The 13,406-nt window shown below is 38.4% G+C and overlaps 1 protein-coding gene across 10 annotated transcripts in view; it reads right to left on the bottom strand.

Moving 5' to 3' along the window:
* The window catches only part of sorbs2a (sorbin and SH3 domain containing 2a), a 49,843-nt gene that overhangs the window by 32,826 nt on the left and 3,611 nt on the right, over positions 1 to 13,406 (bottom strand). For 6 of the 10 annotated variants that reach the window (XM_035659383.1, XM_035659385.1, XM_035659392.1 and 3 more), the window contains exon 1: positions 9,936 to 10,232. The gene's annotated coding sequence lies outside the window, so the exon portion shown is untranslated. Of the gene's footprint in view, positions 1 to 9,935; positions 10,234 to 13,406 lie in introns of those variants that run through there. The other 4 variants (XM_035659388.1, XM_035659387.1, XM_035659384.1 and 1 more) reach the window with 3 other exon arrangements.

Genomic DNA, 13,406 nt, shown 5'->3' with positions numbered 1-13,406 from the left:
CAAGAATTTTCTGTAGAATATTACTGTCTATTACTCACTTTCATCAATCTGGCATTTCCCACTTATGTGTATAGGATATGTATAGGATAATTATCCTAGCATACATTATAGATTTTCAATTTCTGTTTTAAGTAAATAAGTAAAAGTAGAGTTTGCACAATCAAAACAATCAGAAAGCCCCTTTTAATTATGTTCCTTCTGTATTGTATGTTCAGCACAAAGGGAGTACAGTGCACAGATGTTCCAGCTATTTCTCCGTCAGTGCACCAAGTAATTCAATCCGTACAAATTATGTTACGCTACAGTACATAAAAAAAAGTCTACACATTGTGTTTCCATGCAAGTAAGTAGGGATCTCTAGGGATCTCCCATAGATATATAAAGGCTGTGTAATGATGAAAGCACATAGCCAGGTAGTAGTTTCAGAGTAGTAACTCTGGGTTTGAACCATGCATTAACAGAGATTTGCTTCAACACTATGACAACACTGGGCCTCACTGCACATCAACCAGGAAAGGCCTCATAATTGTGGCTATCATTTACTGGGGCTTATTTTGGAAAAGGTATGCAACCATATCCTGACATGAATGTGTAAACTGTCTTAGCAGTTGGTTCTAGTGATGAGTGGCACCAGATGGATGGCATAACATCAACATGTATTTGGCCACGCTTAAGATTTTACAGCCTTCAGATGAGAAGATGGTAAACGAAATGAGAACAGTAATTCTGAAATCCTTGTCCCATTCAACTGAATACGAGTCATAATAAACATGGTCATTATAGCAAAACAGTCTTATTATGACAACATATACTGTTTAGTTGAAACAAGAAACGATTTCATTATGAGATACTCTATATATATAATAATATTTTTTTCCTTCGCTGCATTTTCACACAACAAACAGCAACAACTTGAAGCTACAGTACATCAGCACAAGGTTTCTCATTAGCATTTGAACTTGACCTACAGTGGTTGATATTAACTTACTACTGATATACTGTAATAAAAACAAAAACTGGGGAAAATGAGTTTTTCTATCAGAGACAACTGTAAAATATTCTATGCGATATGATGACACTGGTTATAGAAGAAACAATATGTTGTGCCACCTGATTGAATTGATTTTAAATGGCATTTCTTAACAAAACACAAATGCATGACTCATTTGTATCAACAACAACTGTTACTGAATACTTGAGTAAATTTAAATTGGGGCAGATGATAGAGCAACTGCCAAGATATCAGTTTAATAAAAGTACTGGACTGTACTTATATAGCACCTTTCTAGTCTTCCAACCACACAAAGAGATTCACACCACATGCCATATTCACTTATTCACACACGTTCAAAAACGAATTCAATCATACACCAATGCTCAGTTTCCTGCTCAAGGAGATGCAGCGGGAGGACCCGGGGATTGAACTGCCAACCTTCTGATTAGTGTAAGTCACAGTTGCCCTAATATATTACTGAGATTGTTACAGAAAACATTTTCCTAGACACACATATATGTATGTTTCTAACCATTTCTCTAAGGCAAAACAAATAATACTGCACAGTCTTCCAATGATATTTACAAGAGCTCTTAAGGAGTGTAACTTGTAAGTACTATAAATAACCTTCCTATATATTATCGATCATTCATATTTACCCACACACACACAAATATTTTGTTGCCAATATGTGAGGGTTTCCAAACACAGTTAATGCTGGTGAGAAGGAGGACTATTACTTGTGGGACTACATCAAGTAATGTGTCGTGGGATACTTTCAGTCCCTCAAGACCTATACCTCACCCTCATACAGCCCTCGTAAATCTATCTCTAAGAAACACACACACACACACACGCACTGGGATAAATCATGGGTCTGGCGTCGCGGACAGTCTGCATCCAAATGATGGTCAGATTATAAACAGGATCATGTTTCTTCGGGACAGATCAGCGGCGACACAGCAGCTGTGGCCATGGTGTAATGTTATGGCTGGACACTGGAAGGAAACCTGCCAGGCTCTACACCTCTGAACAACTCTATCTGTTCAGATAGACTTTTTTAAGTTTTTATAAATAAAATGCACAGCTCTCGATGAAAGTAATACAGTAGATCATTAGCAGTTCTTGCATTTCAGCATGCAAATCACAGTATATACTGGAGGAGCGCCAAATGTTTCCATAAATATTCAGTAGTGCTTCTCCAATATATAATGCTACAAGGCAAGCAGTGGGAATAAATGCTGACAGATAAAACACTTGTTATCCTCTCATTGCTAATAATGAATGAACTTAAATGTCAATTCCCATAACCTTTCTCACAGTGAATTCCATCTTTACTGAATGAAAACTAAATGTGCTACATAAACAGATGTAAACAAGAGACCTTCATTTCCAAAGAGTTGTTTTCAATTCTTGTCCTAGTTTTGTTGGCCATAGAATTTGGTATGTTAAGTTTGTTGCAAGTAATTTTATTTTCTTACTTTGCAGTGGTTTATCCACCGACTGTAATTTAGGCACTGGTGGGCCACTCTGGAGACTAGCGTGTATATAATTACTGAGTGTAATAGCTGTGGGACTGCAAATACACAAGTCAGAGCTTTAAGCCACAGCTAGCCATGATGTCCAACACCACAAGCCCATCAAGTCTCATTAGTCTGTTAAGTGACCCACTGGGACCCATTTGGTTCATATGAGTGGACTAATAGGGTTTGAGCTTTGAATCCTTTTGAAACATAAGACACTGTAGTGACTATGGCAGGAAGCTCATCCTCCTCTCTTTGTTTTTTAGAAGAACATTACCATTGATTTGAGCTCATCACCAGAAACTGTTGTTTGTTATGGCATGTCCATTTTCCTCCCATGGTATGACATGCTAACTTTCCACATGGAATGTTGTTACTTGTTGACCTTGACAAACCTTAACATAAATTCAATTCTAAAGACTTTTAATCTGTCTGTGTGTGCACTAATTAAATTATCTTATAAAACCGGGAGGCCTTTAGTCCCTGGCAGTCTGCCTTGGCATAGACAAAACAAGTGTCTAAAAACAAATTTGTCACCATTCATCCGTGAGAAAAATGATAACAATGATAATATAAAAGAAATAACAATGATTAATCTGTCTGAAGCAATATTTACAAATATTAAGGAACTTTTTCAATCTTGTGCCTATAGTACACGGCTATGGATTATAGTTCACTTTGTCTTATCCTGCAGATCAATATTATATCATTGGTAGAGAACTCTCCAGTAGTAGAAACATTCAGCAGAGGATGGCGTAACCACACAAACTGCTACTGTTTATTTACTACCCAATCCTTTACTCTCTTTTGTACTTAGGTGTTTCCCTTGTATTTAAAGTTACATACAGTAAGGTCAATGCATCACATTTCAGCATGTGGGAAAACAAATTGAACCAGTGTGCAATAAGAAAACTGGCAATCTGGGTTTCAGTAGTTCATCTATTTTGGTAGAACGGATTAAAGAGAAAAGATCACATACTTTCCAACTACTTGTCCATAGCTCTGAAATCACTGGCAATTGTGAAGGAGACAACGACATCTCCCAATTCTCATTAATGAATTAATTCCTTCTCCACAAGCTCACTGGCATATCTTCCTCCATTTATAGCTCATTCCCTTTACAAGATAAGGGAGGGATTCAAGGATTTACCATTTCAGTTACTTATGACACCTTATGCACCTCAATCAGCAATTGGACACTAAATAAATAAATACGCCATAATGGGAAAAAATGAATTCAGCAAAATAGAGCAATGGTTACATAATCGATTCGTTAAAACTATAACTTCTCAAAACTAATAATTTAATTGTAACCTTTTTTTAAATTTTTTATTTAATGTCAGCATTGCATTTTAACAGAGCTTTTAAAAACGTCCTTTTTATGTGTGTGTCCGCATGTGTGAAGTCAGCAGGAGAGAGTGAACAGTCACTGGAGATAAGCCGACTGTGGCCTCAAGGGTCCTGACCCTCGAGTGGTCACTCAGACTGAGACATACTCACAGGATGTCAATAGATTAAGCTCCTTAGCAAATCTATTTAAAGACCTAACCAAAAAGTCATCAGATACACATTTTCTGTTCAGCTGTTCTATATACAAAAGCTTGTCAGCTGTTAAAAGCTTCATAAGATTAAAAACACATACATTGGAGCAGAAATATAAATGGACACTAGGTGCTATAGTCTGTGTAAATGAATAAGAAACTCAATACATTGTCTGCAGTGATGCTCAGCCTAGTCTCAGGAGTTTGATGGGGATGAAACTGAAGCACTAATCTTATTGTAGGAATCAAACAGAACAAATCCCTTTTAAACAAGGCAACAGAATTTCCCTGGAGATCCAACATAAATCCCAGTCGAGACATGGCTCGCCTAAAACCCAACGGACAGCAAGTTACTCCTCCAAAAAAGGCAGAATTTAGAATTGCTTCATACCTTAATTACTGAACTGGGGCCAAGTTATTTTAGTGGTGCATTCTTGTGGTAAAAATGTGGGGAGTGCAGGGTTGTGGTAAGAAAAAAAAAAAAAAGAAAGGCTTCGGAATCAAAATAAGAGGCTTGCTGTAAGGAATTACCCATTGTGCTGTAAGTGAAGTCTTTCTAGTACTTCAAGTATTCATGTTATACATCAGCCAAACAAGTAAACACTTAGGCTATAGACAGTACAGGAGAAGGATAACTGTAATGTCTTGGGTTTAGAAGTTCAGATTTCAACAGTGAACATTACATTTACATCCTAAGGCTTCATTTTATACTTTGAATCACAGGAAGTCATCAAACACTGGCAGTTCTGATGCAAATAATGCTTTACTACTACTATAATTTTCATAATCCCTGCAACTCCTTCAGCAGTACAGCATCAAATCAGCTGCTGCAAAGACAACTCGTTGCTTGTTGTCTATGTTGTCTTGACCTCCTTTTTGGACAAGTTAATAAAATGATATTGGCTTAACAGTCAGTTAACCTACTGGAGTGAAGCTATATAGTACAGTGGACCTCTTCATCTTGATGATACATTAATAAATAATAAACAATTGTAAATGTCAATACTGAATATTAGCTATGTTGCACTGTTGGAACATATAGAGATCCGATTAACAACAATCACTCAATAGAATAAATGAAACCATTTATTTTCTATGTTTTGTTTAAAAACCTAGAAAAAGTCAGCATAAGGAATTTCAGTAAGAACTGGGAAATCAAAATGAATTTGAGAATGAGACATGAAGTTCTAATCCACATCAAGGTGTGTTTAAGGACTTAAGAATGTTTAAATCCTTGCTGAGGGGACTTCTTAGCTGCTGTGTTAAAATCCTTTAATGCACACATCAGAATGATTATCCTGCTTATACCCTGGTCATTTGCCAAAAATATATTCACATATTTTTCAACAGGTTTTGAAAAAGGTTCTGAAGTAAAAGTCGGCCCTTTTCTGCTTGGGTTGCCATTGTTTCAGCATATCGCCACGGTGACATAGGTATAAACTTTGTGACCTGCATTTGAATTTAGAACAATGAATAACCCTGCACACTAAGCAGTTAAGGCATAGTTTGTATCTAAATAAGTACTATACATTTAATCAAAATAGTTCCAAATGAGTCTTAATGCAAAGCACTCTTTAAGCTTCACAACTTTCACAAAAACACAAAGCTGCTTGTTGTTAGTCATTTTATAAGGAATATTTTGTCAGTGCCATGCGGCTGTCCTACCACCACATTACTGCCACTAGTTGAACAACAACCACCTTCAACAAAGTCTCTGTTATCAGCCTTGTTTGTTCAACCTTGCCACTCATTAGCAGACCCCCCTCCGGCTGTATGAATGGATAGGGAAGGTCAATACACTGACCCTGCATGCCCACTCACTGCCCATACTGCAAACAACAGAGGCCCGTGTGTTCTGCAGATTGCATCACAACCCCACTAACGAGCAGAGCCATTGGCCTGAGAGCACTAATGCAATTATGCAACACAGGCCCCGGCACTGTGAGTCGGTGCTATGGGGAAAGAACAATGAACTGGATGTGACAATTCGTGGGTTTGTTGCCTTACTGTTACTATACAGAACTAAAGATGCTACACTGTATATACTGCTTCACAAAGAGGAAAAGAGAGAGAAAGATACTATATATATATATATAAACAGAGCATGGGCAAGCATTGAAGAAAAAGGCAAATAAAAAACATAGATTAACACAGAGAAAAAAGATATTGATTGCAGGAAGGATGAGAGATTGAATAAAGGAATATGTTTGACGGAGCAAACAGAGAGTAAGCGACACACTAGCAAAAATGGAAAGAGGCCGATATTAGCCTGTAGTATTATGTAAGCTGTCTGGCTGAAGCCGTCTGGGGACACAGCATTGTCAGTAAACAACACCTCTCGAGCTGCCACTGTTTCATCTCCTCTTCTCCAAGATGTGTACAATACATGGAGAGTTCTGTAATAAAGGCTAGTGGTTACAACACTTTCGAGCCGCAGGCTACAAACTGAGAAGAACACAACAAGCTAATAGAATCAGAGTTACAATGAAATGATACGATGCACAAATGGAGGGACAGTGTTACATGGGGCTGAACGCCAAAGCAATTTCAAAGACGAAGCTTGAGCTTTTCCTGACACGACATTTTGACTTAGTGTTATAGCTGGGCCCCAGTTATGGCTTCAGCTTTTTCACATGGTTGAGTGAAGGGAGAACAACTGGTGGTCACCTCGGAATCTCAAACACTTTCAGTTTAAAATGTGACGTTTAAACTGCAGTCCTGTCAGCTGAAGACAAACTAAACCACAACATGTTACACTTATGCACACAAAATAATAAGCAAATGTTCATTCAAAGCAACAAATTAAGTGATTTCTTCAGCTGCTACGGGGATTATTATCTTTATGAGCACTTCCCCCTCGTAAGAACGGGAATCCACGGCAGGGAAATGCCACAACTGCCACCACACGCAAGTGTGTAGAGAGGATCTAAGATGAGTACCATACAACAGACAGGTCATACTCATAAAAGACAGCAAAGAGGTGACAGGGAATACATGTCTGCCCAATGCAGAGTGCCCTACAGTATAAACCAGCCCACACTGACTGTATACCTAAACTGAAAAGTAGTCCTTTCAACAAGTGAGTAGACTTTTTGTATGTGTGATTTATTTATAGATGTGTTGAAAGAGGCCTAATTGGAAAGAGACAAACAGGAGAATCCAGAAATGAGCTTATTCAAACATCTTATCTAGAGAATGAGGGAGGATGGTGAAGCAGTAGTGAAGGAATGTATCCTGAAAAATGGTCTCTCTGCCCTTCTAGCTAAATCATTTGTAAACACTGCTTATTATTAATCACTCTTGTAGAGAAGTTTGATCGGTGAAAAATACTGCATGGCAGCAAAGAAACCTTATGGATCATTGCAACTCAACCAGACAAAATGAGTGGCTTAAGAACATTATAGCTATCTTGTAGAAAGATTTGATACCTTATAAAAATTACATCCAATTTACTGTTAAATACAGATTTTCTATGGTGTTCTTTTATAACATTTTCAAAATCCAATGATGAAAACAAACAAAATATTTGGAAAATAGTCGGTCAGTTGACGCAAGGGGTACATTAAAGCAGAATGGCTATCAGCTCGTCTAAGATTACATTCCCCATACATAGTCTGGATTCCCCAGGTACCGGTGTTAAGTGTCGAGCATGAAGATAAGAGGAACTTGATTAGCAGGGGTGCTATATTTACTGCCATTAGACAAGACCTTTTACCCTCTGAGGTGGTCCTGATCATCGGGAAAATTCATTCGAGCAATCTTTATGTACTCTGGGTTGAAGGCATGAGAAAATGTTATTATTTTACATTTTTAATTCCTAAGATTCACCAGGTAGTTAAGGAGAAATGGTAAACAATCACAACAGGAAGTAGGTGACAGGTGACAGTTTATGTGTTCAAATGAAGTCATCATAGGTTTGACAGTAAAGAATAAAATCTCAGTTGCTATGCAAAAGTTTAAGATTTTCTGTTTATGAGTAGCCTCAACTGTATATCTCAAACACTATCCTGAACAGTCCTATTAATTTTTGGCTTCTCCAATACTTCTATTTCAACTCTGCAATTAGCTACAAAAACCTCATTACTCTCTTACAGAGCAGTATTGCAACTAATGACTGTAAGTATGAATCAACATATTATTATTATACGCTTGCATATATGCTTAAATATTTGTATAAATACCAGGGCATCTTTAAAGGGAACTTTGCATGCCAGTCAGAGAAAGAAGAGTATCAAGCATTCACATGAGACTGTAACTCAAGAGCCTTGTGTTTGCTGTTATCCTGTAAAGGCAACTTTTGAATGTCTTTGTCCTTTTGTACATCCGCCTTTAAAGAAATCAGGAAGGAATGAGGAAGAGGAGGGCAAAACAGAGTGACAATAACAAGGGAATTAAAGTTTTCAAGCTGCTCTGTAGAGCCCTGATAAGCCCTCTGACCTCAAAACATTCTGTACTTTATTCTAGAAAATATAAATACACAAATCTGTGTTCAAATCTGACTCATTTTGGTCTCTCTCCAAAGGAACTACTTCCTAGACCCATATCACAGGTGATACTCATACCGCCAAGCAATGAAGTCCCCTCTGTCCCGAATAATAATAGCAATACTGTCTAACTTTCATATCATAGTAGTAATGTAGAGCTCTGCAAACATATATAGGTTTAGTGGAACTGGAATTTACTGAATGTTAATTATGTATTAATAATATCACATTTACCATGGAAAAATGGGGTGCTCTGTGACGTTTACAGGGAACAGACAAAGTGTGTCACTGTATGTCAGGTCCAGGAAAAAGGGAACCGAGCGGACCCATGCTACGAACCGAGGCTGGGAACCACCCCTCACTGTGTACTCAAGGGGTCAAGGTGACATTCCACAACACCTCTGAGACTGGCCTAATGGAGGGATTGGTGCATGGCTTTTGTTGAGTGGGAAAGAAGAGACCATGAAAAAGTGTGTAACAAGAGATGGAAGTATGTAAAAGGGACAGAGGGAGGAAAATTAGATTCTGGGGCAAAAATATGGGAGGGCAAGAGGTAAAGGAACATTTTTTGGAACTGAAAACTTTTGGAACTAAAACTTTTTTCCACATTTAGTCAAAATATATAAATATATCGAAATACAAAAATTTTAAATAACGCTTAAACAGTTCATTTCTGCTGTATATATAATTAATTTGAACTTTCCCTTTTCAGTGAAAAAGTCACAAACATTTATTTCCTCCAGCCTGAATCAATCTTCTTGTTTTCAATCCACAAAACTGTAATCTAAGTTATTTTCTGATGCTATTTCTGAGGTGACCGTGGTAGCAGCCACTGTTTTATTTGACACCATTTCCCCTGTCCACTGTCACAAAAGACAAAAATTCTTCTCTCAGTCTATAATTGTGGGTTTTGGCAGAACAGATAAATACAATTCCCTTTTGGTGTTTGGGTTGTAAAATCTATTCACATCTCTTTTAATTTGCATTCCCTTTAAAGCATCAGTGCGTTCATACCACGTAGATATGGTCACATCATAAATTAGTAGACAGCATTACATGACATGTTTGTGTACTGAAACTTGAAAAACAAATATATGTAAATCATACATTGAAATATTATATTAGTTTTCGTTTATGAATTAGGAAGACAAATTAAATCTATATTTGTCAAACCATAATACCCAACCTTCAATCCACTTTGAGAAACTGTAATTTAATAGATAAAGCGCTCCTGTGTTTTGACATAAAAATGCACATTAGTACATAATTTACTTGTCAAATGCAACCCTGCAATGTGTCTATATTTTGTGACATTTAACTCTAAAAGCCTGACCTCTCAGCCGGCAGAGTGCAGGTGCAACAGTCCATCAAGCAGAGAAAATGTAACTCTTACCGTCATAAAACCAAAAGACTGGAGACTTGCTAAGAAGAGTCAGGTATAGGTGAGTCGTGAGCCCCAGCGCCTCTTCCTTTCTCCTTCTCTTCTTATATTCTGATTTGTTTTGTCCTTCCTCTTCCCTCTGCTCAGGATAAGTCTCTCCTCCTGGTCAAGCTTTATTCCCAGATCTTACCCCGTTTAATGCCTAGGAAGCACAGAGACAACAGAATGAGGAGAAAGTTAGAGAGCCGAAGAGAGGGAGTGACGGAGAAAGAGAGTTCCCTGTTTGGGTGAAGCAGTGATCAGATACGGCTATTTTCAGACTCAGGCATGCTCGTCTATGAGACTGGAAAGTTACCCCCCAGTGTATATGGGTGGGGGCTAAGTGACAGGGCCGACTATCTCTATTTTACCACACGCACACATGTTTGCATGCATGCATACCACACCGCATGCACACACATATGCACGCAAAGACAGACTGTATCTATATACATACACATACTGTACAAGCAAGAACACAGTCACATACTCTTTGGAATTCTATGGTACAAAATACATCAGGTAGGTGCACCTCTGAGGAATTATGGTTAAATGACCTAGGGTTAGGACAGCAGTGGGGGAGTGCAGACGGAGAGGCGTGTTAGAGACCCTCCACACGCCATCTCTCCTTCCGGGCTTTAATGTCACACAGTAGTCCATGTCGTCAGTGTGGGACTATGTAAAGTGGAGTTCTCCACAGAGAAACTTACAGGAGTGTCAAATTGTTCTCACGTTAGATTTTCTTTCACTCTCCGTTGCTGACACTTTGATTGCCTGTGACGCACTAGTCTTTATGTTTTTATCACAAATACACCATGTGCAGGCACATCAGGCGGAAGATATATACAGAATAATTATGTGTCGACTCACCTTCGTCATTATTAATAATCTTACTGCTGTGTAATCCATATGGGAATGTATATATTTGGAAATGACCACACACACACAAGCTGAATATACACAGCAGAGAGGTCAGCCAGAAGCACCTCTAGACCCCAGACTCCCTGCTATTCTCAGAATGATGATGTAACTACTGCTATTAGCATCTCATATTTAGAGCCTGGATACCTAAAACCAACCAGGCAGCTACTGTGCAATATGCTTTTTTGGACCACTTCCACCTCGTCCCTTCACACCCATACTCGACAATAAACAAAACAGACACAAAAATCAGCAACTACCAAATTACAGGGTAGTAGGGTTCAAGAACAGTTCAGCAGTTACTACAAAGGAAATCCACTAATTTATGGTAATGAAACACCATTAGTGAATTGGTCAGTGGTGACTTATTTTCCACTACAGAAACAGAAACAGATAGCTAAAACAACTGTGATTCTAATTGTGGTATCATCTTTGTCGACAGCCTTCCTTGTGAAAACAGTTTTGACAGTATGCAAAAGATGTCTATTGTGTTCTACTCCCACTTTGTACCTCAAGAGGTGATAGTAAGTCACTGTGGCGTCCAATCTGTCCCCTTAATCCAACATGAAAGGATGAAGTAGCACTGCCCCGATGGCAAGAAACCATGTTAAGCTGCAAAGAAATAATTGAATTGAAATAGAAGCTAAACAAGAGTTAACATTGGTGTTCACAACAATTGTTTCAGTCTGGTAGGTAAACAGCTGTTAATGCTAACACTGGCAATGTAGCTAATTGTGTAATATTACAGACAGTTAATATATTTGCTAAGTTAGCTGTTTGTTGAAAGCAAGAAAGGCATGAAGGAAGGACTGTGCTTTTTTTTGTTTCTTACAACAGGGGTCAGCACCTCAACCTTCTGGTGAAATGCTGCCCCCAGTTTGTTTGACAGGTGGCCAATTCTTACATAAAGTTCCTTTAAGATGGCATGCCAGTAACTAAAAACAATCTTTTGTGTAGGTATACAAGGATAGAAGGTAATTTTATTGTAATTTTACAGCGCAGGGTTGTTTAATGAATTTCAGGTTGTCATCAATATCAGGCACACATCTTAAATGGACAGATTATTGCAAGTGTATCAAAAACAATCATTTGAATTGGGTCAACACCAAGTATTCAAGCATATAAATCCACAAAGGTAAAATACGAAACTCATGAACTAGCTCAGCCAACTGTCAACATGTTGCAAACCTTTAAATCAAACATGGATGGACTTGGTTGAGTTGTCCCGGAGGAGCACTATCTGTGTCCGCTGTCATCGTACAAATGATGAAGTGGTAATGTAAAAATCCCATCTACACGGACACAGATGGCTCCAGTGATAAGTAGCACTTCTGTAACTATGTGGCCCCCAAACATCCAAGCTTCAAACCTTGGGGTTCCCACAGCCCACAACAGTGATTGGTGTGTCAGCAGACATGATCAAACAGCAGCTGGCCCCCAGAAATTTCTGGTCACATGCCAAGGATCAAGGAGGTATGGTGAAAAGCTCACAACTGACAGGTGCTAATGATGTAACCTCGGGGACAAAATCAGGGTAGTATCGGGAGACCAATAAAATACTGAAGGGACCAAAGCACCTGAGTTTAGTTTTCTATTCTAATTGTTTATCCTTTTACCTACATGAGGCTTTGCAAAAGATGGCCGACAAGATCTCCATCAACATCTGAACAAGCATCACCAACAACTGCTGAGTTCTGAGTTGCGTCTACAGATGCGAATCACATCCCTCATGCATTATAACTAAAATGCAACTTTGACAAGCATCTCCTATCAGGTTTTGCATGTGAATGAATGATTTATAAACACAATTAAAACCGACATGAGACAGCAGCAGCTTAGGAATGATCTCATTAAAGTACCAGAGCAAACTATTTTTATAGCGACTGACACACACTCACACTCAAACACACCGACACTTTGACCTATGAGCCACTCCGGACGACAGTGGTCGCGTCGACATGGTCTCACTCGTACAGTTTCAACACCTAATTCATTATCAGCTTCTGCAAGGCCCTGCCATTCCCAGTTAAGTAAGTGGCAGGTTATAAAAAGCAGAAGAGCTGTGCATGTCCACATTAGTAAGTGTCACTTACTGGAAAACACTTAAACCTGGGAACAGATCAAATAAGGAAAAATATATCCACAAAGCGTTGCTTTGGAACAACACAAAAAGCAGAGGAATATGAGCTAGGAGCTCACTGTGTTTTGTGTTGATACAGTTAATAGAATATTTAGATGCAAATTAAGAATATGGAAGTAACCTAATACAATTCAAACCAGCTAAACATAATTAGAAAAGGTTTTAGGCCTCTTATGTACAGGACAGAGAGCTAAAAGTTCCAAAGTTCTTACAACAACACAGAGATGATCATGGTGGTTTACTTTACCTCATTAAATATTTACATATATTTAACATTTTTGTTTGTTGTCGTTAATTGCTACAGGATTCAACAAAGCATATAGCTTTACTTGAAGATTATATATATGAAATTCACTTGCCAGTGGATGTCACGAGCACCAACA

This window comes from Morone saxatilis, unplaced genomic scaffold, assembly GCF_004916995.1.
Source record: "Morone saxatilis isolate NCDOM2014 unplaced genomic scaffold, NCSU_SB_2.0 Contig17, whole genome shotgun sequence".
NCBI classification, from domain to species: Eukaryota; Metazoa; Chordata; class Actinopteri; family Moronidae; genus Morone; species Morone saxatilis.
This window is presented reverse-complemented; position numbering and strand designations above follow the sequence as displayed.